At 41.5% G+C, this 14,236-nt stretch overlaps 1 protein-coding gene across 4 annotated transcripts in view; it reads left to right on the top strand.

The window, feature by feature from the left end:
* The window catches only part of LOC144291504 (importin subunit alpha-8-like), a 256,604-nt gene that overhangs the window by 142,194 nt on the left and 100,174 nt on the right, over positions 1-14,236 (top strand). Inside the window, exon 1 of one of the 4 annotated variants that reach the window (XR_013358808.1) lies at positions 2,506-2,772. The exons of the other annotated variants lie outside the window; for them this stretch is intronic. The gene's annotated coding sequence lies outside the window, so the exon portion shown is untranslated. Of the gene's footprint in view, positions 1-2,505; positions 2,773-14,236 lie in introns of those variants that run through there. 4 annotated transcript variants of the gene reach the window in all.

Raw genomic sequence — 14,236 nt, 5'->3', positions numbered from 1 at the left:
GGAGGTAGCTGCTGTAGTTTCTTTTACTTTTTTCCTCCAAATATCCAGACTTCTAAGTGGTAAGAAAATACAAACACCAAAAACCTCATTAGAATTTTGGATTAAAAACAGCTATCTGTCTTGTCTCATTTTTGATATGCCTGCTGATAATTGGGCTATAGCTGCGTCTAAAAATAACATACAGTACATTAAAATAATATTCCTTGGCTACATTTCCAAAGTGGTATTCTGGGACTTCTGTGCATTAATCCTGTAACAATAACAGGATTTGCGCTTTTAACTCCCCTGGTGTAGCTTTGAAAATCTACCCTAAAGCAGTTAATGTTGCCATTTAAATCATCCTCTCACTATCCTTAGGGAAATAGGGAGATTAAAAAAATGACAACCCAACTGCTCAAGTGACCTATACCTGGGAGAATAAGAGAAACAACCTATTTCCTCCCAGGAACTGGGCTGATCAATATAAATATTTCAAAAGGACCATCATGCCATAAAAGCCTTAGGATTTGTATCCTACTTCAGAGTACCCTAGATATTTTCAGTGTGGATGTATTAGGTTTCCCACAGGCAAGGGAGATGGTGTGACCACTGAATAACTGGAACTGAACTGGGTTGCATGTGTGTGTGTGTGTGTGTGTGTGTGTGTGTGTGTGTGTAAGAAGGGGAAAGAAGCTGTCATTATCGTGTATGTTTCTGGTAAACATTCTCTTTTCCCTACAGAAACTTGGGAGTATCCCAGAAATCAGGTGCTGTTCATCATGTCAGCTAAAAAATACGTATCCTAAAACTTGTACATATCTCTAAATTGAAGCTCTAAATAGCTCTAAATTGAAGTGTCAGGAGTTTTTCAATGATGCCATTAATTGCCCTTTATTAATTGAGAAAAAAAGCTTTTGTGTAGCTGTGGTTGTGATGGGCTAGATTTAATCAGTGTAGGTACCACTAACAGGCTGGCACTGTTTTCTGCCTGCAATGCCTTTGAAATTCTAAAATGGAAAAGGAGGCCAACACACTGAGCAATTATTTCAGAACAGATTGCCCGTTAACATTTCATAATATCACCGAAATACATCCTTTCTGGGGCAGAGACTTGCTTTGGCTACAAATATCCAAGAGGTGGCAGCAACCCATGCTCTGTTGCCGGCTGCATCCCCCAGACCGCTCACGGCTCACCGCAGAGGTCTCATCATTGCGTCACCTGAAAGCCTGTGTGCAAGGGAGGAGGGATGGAGAGGAGATATGGCATTTTGCATCTCAGTTCTTCCGGAGAGTTCAGGAAACAGCTGCATGGATTATTTTAAATGGATGTCATTCTGTCTCTTTCTTTCTTTTCCTGAAATCTTCTGCCCTAGGTGACATCTTTCTTGGGGGATCACACGCTTACTCTTATATGTTCTGTGATTCACCCCCTGAGGGAGGAAGAGACTGCCAGAGATCTCCTGAGACCTCATTTTCAATTACCTGTACTTGTCTTTTATAGACACAGAGAGGTGGAGTTGACATGGCATCATCAACCATCTTTTTTTTTTTTTTTTTTTTTTTTTTTTGAGCATGTATGTGTGCAAGGCACTTAGAGCAGCATGGAGAATGTAACACCATCCCCACCTAGGACAGTTTGCATCTTCACCAATGCGGCACCTCCCCCATCTCATGCTAAAAATATTCCACAGAACAAATAGCTGTTGAGACAGCATCAAAACCTGTACAGATCAGTAACAATATAACTTGTCATGCTATGCATCAAATGCCTAGGATGAAAAACATCTGGTGACATGGGTGGAGAATTAGGGCTGGTCTAGACTGGCCAGTGTCTAGATGTCTGTAGAATCTGGCCCTCTGCGTGTGTTTTAGGCGGTTTAACAACAAGAGCTGGGAAACACCAACTTTGCTGATAGGGTTTATTGGCAGGATGCAGGAGACGGGAGTCTCATGGGAAACTAGCCTTCAGGAGGCCATGAGGAAGCTAGAACCAGGAGGTCCAGCAGAGCTCAGCCTTGGGAGTTCTTGCCCCTCCCTATCCAACATAGTTGACTTGGACTCTGTGTCCACCACAACTGTTGCCACCAATTTGCCCTAGTTTTCAGCTCTGTGTCCCTTTTCTTGAGCTCATTTCTTCAGCTTAGTCTTGACTTTGGCACTCTCATACCTTCTGTCCCATAGCTTTCCAACATGGCATGTGCTCTCTGTACACATCTTATCAGTTTCTGCTACCACTAACAATTCAGTGACTATCTTCCCTATATTACCCATTCAATTCCCAGAAAGAGAAGAGAGTACGGAGAGACACATTGGCTCGGTTAATCACATAATTACATAGTCCCTTGCTAGACAGAGCTTTGGAGGCCAGACCGCCTTCCAGCTTATGATTGGCAGTTCTTGAGTTACCTTTATTAAAGACCTGCCCAGGTGCTCCCCAGCCTGGAAAGTGGGCACAGCTATTCCCTTCAGGAGGTCTGTGGATGTGGATGCACTGGCTTTACCATTTTGCACCTTTCTTTATACAAAGGAAGGAGCAACAGTGTTTTCTCAGACTTTGTGATGCTGGATGTCCCAGTGCCAGGATGCTACTACCTGGTGGGTTGCTCAAACTCTATCTAGTAAGAAATGAACTCTTCACCTCTTTTACTTCTTTGCAGGAATTCAGTCATGCAGCTTGAAGAACCCACTTAGGGGTGATAATTTACACACAACCTTCAATGATTCCAGAGACTTGGAGAAAGAGGAACAGACCTTCATTTGAACCAAAATGTCATGTAATTTTGTACAGCACAGGTTTGTTGGGGCCAGGCTCAGGGAGGGAAGCAGTTGGATTAGATACTAGTCTCCTTGGTATCAAATTTTCTTTAATAAGATCTCAACTTATATTTTAATTCAAAGACAGATTCTCAAGCACTGCCTCTAGGTGCCATGACATATGCAGCAGTGAGCTCTCTACCTGTTGCCCAACGAGTTGGCAGCATTCCTGCTTGTTACAACCAAGCCATCTGGAGGGGGCCGGGTAGGGCACGTGAACAGGAGAGCCAGATAGTTGCATTTCTTGGCCTTGGTCTCCCTTTAGTCCTTTCACTATTACACTTGAGGCCCTGTGGCAAACAAGGCAGACCCTGCAAGGCTGCTTTTTTTGCTTTTGAATATTTCTAGTTTAGCTGCCAAGTACTTGAGGAACTCTTTCTTCTTCCGTTGCTTTGAGAGCCTGAACATCCTCTCCATCTCTTCTACTTGTGGCCAGTCTCAACCACAAGGCACTGACAAGGGTATATTAACTGTGGGTGTGAGGATGAAGCAGTATACAAAATATGGTAAAGTTTCCAATAGTGATTGAGTCTCTTTAGGTCATCAATAGCGATTTCTATGTATGGTGAATTTGGTCACTAATTTCACTATTTTGTGGGAACACACCTATGCTGTGAAGCTTTTATTTAAAACATTGATTAGAGGCACCTGGGTGGCTCAGTTGATTAAGCGACTTTCAGCTCAGGTCATAATCCCAAATTCCTGGGATTGAGCCCCACATTCTGCTCCCTGCTCAGTGAGGGGCCTGCTTCTCCCTCTCCTTCTGCCCTTCCCCCCTGCTCATGCTCTCTCTGTGTCTCTCTCAAATAAGTAAATAAAATCTTTAAAAAATAAATTAAAGAAAACTTTTATTATTTGACGTTAACGGATGTTAAGTTTGAGCTCACTAATTAGATTGTAATAAGTTCCTTGAAAGAAGGAAGGGGCTTCTGTACTCTGAAGCATCTCCTGCAGTGTTGAACACAGTGTTTACAAGGAGTAGGCTCTCGGTAGATACTTGTTAAGTTGATTTGACTCAATCTCAATTCCATTTTCAGCTCAGGAGATTTCTCACTAGGTCTTAAGGAGTCTAGATCCTTTCCAGTCATCCATTTAGAAACCTGAGGGTACAGATTCATTCATCTTTTCAACTTCTACCTTCGTTTGCCCACTTGAGGAAGAATGGCAGCCTAGACACTAAGTTTTCCAGCAGAGTCCTGGATTTCCAATGGGATTCAAAATGTGCAGGACTCTTTAGTCTTTGCTTTCTTACTTTTCACTTTTTCTCCTAGTTAACCTCCTCATCCAAACTATTCTTCTCTCATGTTAGGATAGGTAAAGTTATGCTAGCATAACAACAGCTTCCAAAACTCAGTGGAGATTCTTCCTGAAAGAGTGACTCTGAGACCCAGTTGGCAGGTGGCCTGTCATCACAGCGTGTGCTGCCACCATAGCAGCAGCGGGGGAAATAAGCATGGAGAATGGTGCACTAACTCTTAACTAACTCCTCCACTCAGAAGTGACACACGTTATATCCAATCACATTTCATTGACCAAAGTAAGTTACGTGGCTATGCTTAACCTCAAGGGAATGGAGAAATGCCACCCTTTCGTGTCCCAGGAAGGGTGGAGAGCCAGAAATACCAGTGACCTCCATAATGCTGACCACACCTCCTCAGAGAACTTGGGAGTTTCTGTCTTCCAGTTCATTCTTTAGTGAGGCACTGACCCTTTGAGAGTAAGACACACTTTATTCTTTGGGTTTCACAGGAATTAAAAACAAAATAAGCCTGTAATAAAGATGACTTAAGTCAATTAAAGCCTTTTCCCTATATAATGTAAATATCAATTGGGGAGGGGGGTTGTTTGTTTTGTCACACCAGTGCTCAGAATAGGTTGCAACCTTTTCTAATGCTGTCTGTAAGATGGTTGATGTAAAGCAATCTGCTTTGTTTATTATGGTCAATAGGCCTATTCATGCTTGATGCTTCCTTTACCTCACAAACACTCAAGGACTACTTCTCCACAGAGCAGAGTCAGTTCAGACTCATGGGCTATGGGCATCTGCTCTTTCTCCCTTGCCCTAAGTCTGACTAGACTCACAGTCACGAAGCAAGACCCCATGTTCTTCAAAAGCAGGCAGGGAGTTTGACCTCATCCACTTAGTCATCCTATGTTCCTTACTCATTCAATAACTCCCCTCCCTCCAAAGAATTAATTCTAACTATAAGAACAAGAAGTTTACTAACAAATGTAATGAGTTTGGTAGTCAGCTCTCTTTTAACCCCAGTCAGAAGACTATTACTAACATGCCAGATAAGAGCCAACCATGATTTCATTGAAAGAGCCTTGGCATTAGTGTCTGAAGATTGTTAGTCCTATCTGCATCATATTCTAGCTGTGTTATCATGGAAAAATCACTTGACTTCTCTGAATCTTCACTGGTAAAATTAGGATAATTACACTTACCTTTTAGAATGGAGTTTCTTGTCTGTAAAATGTAAATTACAATATTTCCCTCTCAGGGTTGTGGGGATTTAAATTATTTTGACAAAGATAATTTCTGAGCAAAATATATGTGTATAAGTATGTATATCCCAAGCTGGGAACTTCTTCCCTCCTTTTTTGCTTGCTAATTAGGAGTCATAAATAAAATGCTGACGAGCTGCAGTCTGCCGTCTGTGCTGTAGCTGGAGGGCTGTTTTGACTTTGCCTGACAAATGGCTAACCAGCCGCTCCCACCATGCCCAACTCAAGTGTTCAGCACTGAGAAATCCAGCTACTGCCAACAGCATCTTATAAACTTGTCACTGTTTACTTACTTGGTGACAGTGTTTTTGTTCACTGATCATCCCTGAGATTTCACCCGTCAGGGTGTGTCTGTTTCCCTCAAAATGCCAAAATGCCATTTAAGTACAATCCTTTCCCAAACCACATGAAAATAGTGAAGATCTCTAAATGAGACTTGATGCCTTTGCAGTATATCCCCATGAATTGCAATACAGTTGGGGTGGATGTGGTCTTTACAGAGCAGGAACTGGGCACACATGAAACTTAATTAAATGGACATAAACTTCAGAGCTGATTCAGTATGCTGCTAGCCAAGACTTCCAAATAACCTGTCAAGTGGTGTGCTGGAGATAACTCATACCAGCTTGGGAGAACTGATTGTTAGATTTTCAGGAATTTTGCGAGGTGGTTGATGTCATGTTGGTAGATTGAAATTGGCCACAGTGGAAGTGTTTACACCATGGAAACTGGCAAACACTACACAATCATGCTTTTTTTTTTTTTCCTCAGAGAGCTGATTACTAAACATATAGCAACTTACCACATACAGTGCACCTGTGTCAAACCAAAATGTGACTGAGGAGAATGTGAGAAGGAACATCCCCAGAAGAATAAATAAAACCATGGTGCTAGTTTAAAGGAGGAATGACCTAACTTTTAGTGAGACCCTGTGTATGCCAGGTTGTATCCTAACTTAGATTGAAACTGCTACATATCAGGAGGTATGTAACAAATTAATGTGGTGGGTCAACACCCATGTGTTCATATAAAGGATAAAGAGCCTCCTGAGCCTGACTCAAAGCTGGTTGTGGGAGAGGAAGGATAATGCTAGGTTTGCATTGCACTTGTCACTCAGGTTTTGATCCAGGACCTGGCTGAGACTGGTAAAGGGTGGGGCGGAGAAAGACTGTAAGCAAAGACTAAAAAGGCTGCTTCAGCAAAACTCTGTTGTATGAGGCAGTGAGTGTATTTGGATTTGGCATTGTAGTTGTTCCAAAACCTCAGCTGCAGTAGTTTGAGGACAGCAGAGGCTTGGCTGATTCACTGGAGTTCATTGAGGTGGGCTTGCTTTTGAGCACCTTTTCCAAGAGTACTTTACAGAGGGCCACAGTCCTATGTGAGCAGATAGGAGCAAGGGCCAGTAGGATTTATTTATTTTCTTATTTTTATTTTTTATTTTTTAAAATTTTAAAAAATATTTTATTTATTCATTCATGAAAGACACATAGAGAGAGAGGCAGAAACATAAGCAGAGGGAGAAGCAGGCTCCATGCAGTAAGCCTGATGTGGGACTTGATCCCAGGACTCCAGGATCACACCCTGAGCCAAAGGCAGATGCTCAACTGCTGAGCCACCCAGGCATCCCAGGATTTATTTATGTGATCCTACATTACCTTATACTAGTAAGGCAAGAGGGACACTGGTGACATATTTATTTTCTCAGTGTATGCTCACAACAACTGTATGAGAAAGCCATTACTCTATCCATCTTAAATATGAAGAAACTAAGGATCAAAGAGCTGGAGTAACTTGCCAGATATATACAGAAAGTAAGTGGCAGGACTGGGATTTGAACATAGTATTATCAGACCTCAGCCCCCACCCACCCCAGGGCCTCTGTAACCTCCCTTTACTCTGTGTCTCTGCAGATTTTCTGGGAAAGAAGTGTCTCTCTTCTCTCCAAAGCCATCCCTTCCACTTGTGCCTATGAATTCTACACCCCCTCAATCCCTGCTCCAGAGTCTTTGTAAAGCACCCCCTTTCTCTGTTGTGCATCTTTAATCTGCCCTTCTCTACAAACTTCTTTCCTTCAGCCAGTTCATTTATCTTTGTCATCTATCACCTGAAATGGGTAGCCACCTGGTGCCTTTCTCAGTCTTCTCTCTCTTAGCCTTTGCTGCATTGAATACAGTTCAGATTCTCCTTTATTCTTAAAACTCTCCAATCCCAGTTTCTGTGACTCACTTGGTTTTTTTTTTTTTTTCCTTCCCTCTCTGGTTACTCCTCTGGCTACTCTGGCTCTTCCCTTTCCCAGTCCTTGAAATATAAGCATTACTCTGAGAATCTGATGTTGGTTCTCTTTTGTTCTTCAGTCTTTTCCCTTTGAGGTTCCCTGTGGCCTCAGGTCTCTATGCAGACAATCCCAAACCAATATATCTATATATCTGGTTGGAAAATGGATAGAAATAACTTGACTGGCTCTCTAGGGCCAAAAGCAGTCTCTCGTATGTAGTAGAAACTCAATAAACAAAAGGGATTTCAGGGGTGCGTGGGTGGCTCAGTCAAGTTAAATGCCTGACTTCAGCTCAGGTCATGATCTCAAAGTCCTAGGACTGAGCCCTATGTCGGTCTGCCCACTCAGTGTCTGCTTGTCCCTTTGCCCTTCCTCCGCTCATGCTCTTTTTCTCTCTCTCTCTTAAATAAATAAAAATCTTTTTTAAAAAAAGAGATTTCAGATGAAGAGGATATTGTGAACTGAGTTTGAGCATATGTATATGTATTAATTTATTTGAAGTTTACCTTCTTTATGCTCTGAACTCCCTAAGGTCAAGAATTGTGCCTTTTCCCCCATTTTAATTCCCTAATCCAGCATAATACATACTAGCTGTTCAATACATGTTGAATGAATGAGTCCAAACTTGCTGATAACTTGGTGAAAAATTGTGGCAGTCCTTATATAGGAATTAAGACTTTATTCTCTGTGCAGTGGGCTTAGAGCCATCAAAGGCTTTTTCCTCATTTGAGTAACTCAATTGGAGCTGAGCTCCAAGATGACTCATCTGGCTGCAGACCATATTTAAAATCCTGCGCCATTTTCCTCCCTTGCCCTTGCTGTTCCATCTCTAATCAGTGGTCCAATGTTGTTGATTTTATTCCAAAATATGGCTTTATGGCTTGTATCTGTGTTTTTGTTTCTATTATCATGGCCACCTCCCAAGGTCAGCCTTAATTACCTCGTCTGGACTTCAGGGCTGGTCACTCCCACTCCAATCACTCTTTATCCCTTTCCTATATGCCACAGGCTTTGAATATTTTACTTACAGCTAGCTCTGTGTTTGTAAAAAAAAAAAAAAGAACAAAGCTGAATTGGTTCTGGGAAAGTGAGGATAAAGAGGGTTAATGTAACTTTGTGTTATCTGCCTTTAATCCTGTAGGCCCTTTAAATCTGCTGGCTGCTTTGGGTTTTACCCTTGAGTTGTTTGAGTGGGTTTATCCTGTCATTGCTCCTTGTAACAAAGGCTAGGATCCTATCTCCACAATAAAGCCAAGTTATGGGAGAAAGAGAATGGACCATTGGAAATGTGAGTTGACTATGACGTTGAAGAGACGCAAAGCACAGGAAAGAACATTCTTCAGGCAAGGGAGATCCAGAGAACGGAAAAAGGGACACCTGGGTGGCCCAGTGATTGAGCGTCTACCTTTGGCTCAGGTTGTGATCTTCCGGTCCTGGGTCCCACATCAGACTACCTGCGGGGAGCCTGCTTCTCTTTCTGCCCACATATCTGCCTCTCCCTCTCTCTCTCTCTCTCTCTCTCTCTCTGTCTCTCATGAATAGATGAATAAAATCTTTAAAAAAGAGAGAATGAAAAAAAATCAACAATATGGGGAGAAGTTCTTTGAGATAATATTTCTAGATAGAAGGAAGAAGAAAAGAGGAAAAGAAGATAAGAGATGAACTCCTGCCATTTTTTTTCATAGCTAATTGTGGGTAAATAGGCCTTTTCTAGAAATCTTAGGACTTTTGTGGATCCAGAATTTATCCTGATAAAATAGTGAGCTAACAAACTTCTGGGGACTTCTTTGGGGACACTTACACTTAAGAAATTTAGATTAGTGTTACACAAAATGTCATTTGCCTTTTGCAAATGTACAGAAATGACAGTATTTTGAAACTTTAATCAGACATTGCTCAGTGCTATGCTGGAGGTGGGTGGTACTGGCTGGAAAAGCTGATGTGGGCAGTTCTTCCCTCCTTTGTGGTTCAGTGACTTCCCGTTGGTAACTTGAAATCAGCCATGTGGAAGGTATTTTTATCACAAAAATGGGCAAATGCTACAAATCAGGACTCCTCCCACCCCTAAGAACTGGGTGCTGAACATTTACCAACACATTACTACTTGGCGACATCAATGTACCTGATCAGGGGATGTTATTGAACAGGGTGTTGTTAAATTTATGTGATGAGTTTCTTGCAGCTGCTTGTCTCTATCTGACATGTATAGTAGGATCATGGATTTGTTAGCAAAGGAATGGGGGGTAATTGGTCCTTCACTATAGGAGATTGGAAGTGTGCTGCCTTAGATCAACTTCAGCTGATTTCAGAGGTCCAAGTATTCCAACAGGGGTCTTCGTGATAACCAAATGTAACAGCTGCCCTCTTTAGAAATCTGCTACTCCAGGTTCAAACTCTCTAAGACAGTTAGGATCAAGGGTAGCATAGGAAAGGGGTGGCAGGTCCAGCCAGGGCAGGGAAATTATATGTGAAATAGCTGAAGGTGTGTGCATTAGTCTACTAGGGCTGCCATAACAAAAAAACACAGACCTGGTGGTTTAAACAACAGTAATTTATTCTCTCACAGTTCTGGAGGCTGGAAGTCCAAGATTAAGGTATTAGAAGGTTTGCTTTCTTGTGAAGCCTCTCTCCTTATCTTGTAGATGGTTGCCTTCTTACTGTGACCTCACATGGGTCTTTCCTATACACTTGAGCATCTCTTCTCATAAGGACACCACGTAAAACAAACAAACAAACAAACAAAACAAACAAACCAACAACCAACCAACCAGTCCTACTGGATTAAGGGCCTACCCTTACAGTTTACCTCTTTTTATGATTCACCTCTTTTTTTTTTTTTAAGATTTTATTTATTTATTATGAGAGACACAGAGAGAGAGGCAGAGACATAAACAGAGGGAGAAGCAAGCTCCTCACAGGGATCCCAATGTGGGACTTGATCCCCAGACAAAGATCACAACACCCTGAGCCCAAGGCAGATGCTCAACCACTGAGCCACCCAGGGGTCCCTGACTCACCTCTTTAAAGGTCCTATTTCCAAATACAGTCATATTGGGGATTAGTTTCAGCACATGAATTTTAAGGGGACACAATTCAGCCTAAACAATGTATCACTGTGCTTTATCTGGAGTCATACTGTATTTTTTTAAATGATTTTTACATTTAGAGTAAAGTATTCTGCATTACAGTTATTTCAGTGTCTGTTGTGAAATAAGGTTCTATCTTTTTAATCCAAATACTTAGCCAGTTTTTTCTTTCTTTTTTCTTTACATTTTTTAATTTAAATTCAATTTGCCACATATAGTATAACACCCAGTGCTCATCCATTGGAGTGCCCTCCTCAGTGCCCGTCACCTAGTGACCACATTCTGCCCCCCTTCCACAATCCTTTGTTTGTTTCCCAGAGTTAGGAATCTTTCATGGTTTGTCACCCTCTCTAATTTTTCCCACTCAGTTCTCCTTCTTTCCCTTATAATCCCTTTCACTATTTATTATATTCCCCATATGAGTGAAACCATATGATAATTGTCCTTCTCCGATGGACTTCTTTCACTCAGCATAATACTCTCTGTCAGGTTTAATCTGATCAGTAGTGAAATGGGATAGAGAGGCCAGGCAAAAGTTGGTCAAAACAGGCGTTTAATGGGAGGCGCTCTTGGGCGAGGTTCCACAGCCTGCAGGGGAGGGAGAGAGTCGGGGAAGTCTCAGGCAGGGAAGTCGAGTGCAGGGGAGAGCAAGTGGGCTTTTTAAGAGGGGAGGGGTAAGGGGTTGGGTGTCTGTTTGGGGTGATAGGTATTAGGCATATTACTGGTGGAATCAGCCTGGGGCAATAACTGCTCATGCCCTTATATGGGGTCTGGGTAAAGTACGGTTCAGGTTTCCTGATGACATGTCCTCCGGCAGTCAGCAGGTGATGGGAAAGTTCTGAGGTGGGGGCCACAAGGTGGGGGGGGGGGGTCTGCTGCCATTTTGTTGGTGCCTCCTGATCCCCCTTGATCCCGCCGGCCCAACACTCTCCAATTCCATCCGCATCAAAGCAAATGGTAGGTATTCCTCTTTTCTGATGGCTGAGTAATATTCCATTGTGTGTGTGTGTATATATATATATCCCACATCATCTTTATCCATTCATCTGTTGAGAACATCATGGCTCCTTTCACAGTTTGGCTATTGTGGACATTGCTTCTATGAACATTAGGGTCCAGGTGTCCCAGCATTTCACTACATTAGTATCTTTGGGGTAAATACCCAAGAGTGGAATTTCTGTGTTGTGTAGGGTAGCTCTATTTTAGCTTCTTGAGGAATCTGCACACTGTTTTCCAGAGTGGCTGTACCAGTTTGCATTCCCCCCAACAGTGCAAGAGGGTTCCCCTTTCTCCACATCCTCTCCAATGTTTGTTGTTTCCTGTCTTGTTAATTTTCACCATTCTCACTTAAAATGGTTGAAAGATCTAAATGTGAGACAAGAATCCACATCAAAATCCTAGAGAAGAACACAGGCAACACCCTTTTTGAACTTGGCCACAGCAACTTCTTGCAAGATACATCTATGAAGGCAAGGGAAACAAAAGCAAAAATGAATTATTGGGGCTTCATCAAGACAAAATGCTCCTGCACAGCAAAAGAAACAGTCAACAAAACTAAAAGAGAACCTACAGAATGGGAGAAGATATTTGCAAATGACATATCAGATAAAGGGCTAGTATCCAAGATCTATAAAGAATTTATCAAACTCAACACCCAAGAAACAAACAATCCAATCATGAAATGGGCAAAAACATAAACAGAAATGTCACCAAAGAAGACATACACATGGCCAACAAACACATGAGAAAATGCTCCGCATCACTTGCCATCAGGGAAATACACATCAAAACCGCAATGAGATAACACCTCACACTGGTCATACTATATTCTAATCAAGACTGAGGGGGCAAGGAGTACCCCCTTAGTCTTGTAGTGAATGACATAAGACTGTTGAGGCAAGGAGACCTCTTCACTATTCCAGGGATTCCTTCTCACTTCTTCTGGATGCTCCTGCCACTTTTCAGCACTCTCCAACCTCACTAAGTCTTAGCTTATCCATTAGTTCCCCTTCGAGTCTCATTTCTCTGACAACTACTGGTTTGAGAGAATTATCCCTCACCTGTCTCACCTTAGCACTTTTCTTTGTATTGTGAATTTGGTAATGAATCTCATCCAGCTTTGCAATGCCTTTTTTGATATTTTCTAAATATACCCATAACATGTATTTAGGGCTTGTCTATCCAGCTAGGTGGTAGGTACACCAAGAAATGGACCACAACTTACTCTTCTCAACAACTTCCCCTATTTAGTGATTAATTAGCTGTGTGCCTTTTATAGAGTAAGAAGTCAGTAAATATCACAGAGTTGTACTTTTTCTTGAACTGGTTAAGGTCATTACATGCTCATAAGTGTGTATGGAATCAATAAGTAATATACTTAGTGAATACTGAGGCTTTTTTTTCTTTATCATGAATATCAAGCTGGATTTCTCCAGTAAGCACTCCTGGAATGTCACTTGGGGGTACCATCATTCCAGTGAATTATGGTGACTTCTAACACTAACTCTGGTATAAAAGAGACCTAAATTTGAGTTCTCATTTTCCCATTTACTTGCTAGCTGGTCCTGGATAAATTAGCATCTCTCTCTAAGGCTCAGTTTCTTCACTTGTAAAAGAATACTTTATCTTACAAAGTGGTGACAAAGGAGTAAAATAGAAATAGTAGCACTAAATAAATAGTGGCTGTTTATCATTAATATTGTTATGATAATACACAGATTTTTTAAAAGTACAAACTTAAACCATAAATATCAGTCTCTATTCTGAACCAAGAGTAACTTGGTTAAAGAGAAATATTTGTGCACCATCAGAGAATCAGCTCTTCTTCAAAGAGCCTATTTAGTACCCTGTGCCAAGTGCCCCTGAAATTAAAAATATTGTGAAGAATCCAAAAGGAACACTCCTATTTATGATGAGTTGACTTCTAAAAACTTTTGATCTCTAAGTGTCAAGTATCTCCTCAAGTTCTACTTCTCTTTGTAAAGCATAAAATATTTTTACCTACAAAACACCATATTTTGAATTTTATTATTCTGGAGCCAGTCAGATCACAAGGAACTACCATATCATTTAACAGGAATAAGTCAGCATGACATTTGTCCTGAAGTTAATGATAAAATGAAATGAAATCATAATCAGTGTTTCTCAGAGATGTTAAAAAAAAATTGATGGAGGAAGAAGAAAGTGATACAGGAACAAAAATCCCACATAATCTTCTAAATAGGACTTCTGTGTACTTAGGAGAGAGCTCAGGTAGGAGGGATCCTGTAGGGAGAGCAAGAGGGTGGTGAGTAGTGAGGCAGTGCAGTCCTATGTTGCTCTAGGGCAGCCTGTGCAATGGAGAAGCTTCCCGAAAAGTGCAAAATGGCTTGTCAGCTTTTCTACATGTTCTAACAAATTAAATATACATCCTAAAAGGTATACTGCAATATTAAAGTCCATTTATATAAGCTGTAAAGTTTCCCTTGTGTGTCCTGGCAGGCACAAATGTGGCTAGGAAATGTCTGTAGGTTGATTCCTTTGTGAACTCTATGGAGCTGACATGACTGAAACCTACAGTGACCCAGACGAGGAC

The sequence above is a fragment of the Canis aureus genome, chromosome 20, assembly GCF_053574225.1.
Source record: "Canis aureus isolate CA01 chromosome 20, VMU_Caureus_v.1.0, whole genome shotgun sequence".
In the NCBI taxonomy this organism is placed as follows: domain Eukaryota; kingdom Metazoa; phylum Chordata; class Mammalia; order Carnivora; family Canidae; genus Canis; species Canis aureus.
Note: the sequence above shows the minus strand (reverse complement) of the source record. Positions and strands in the feature narration are given on the sequence as shown.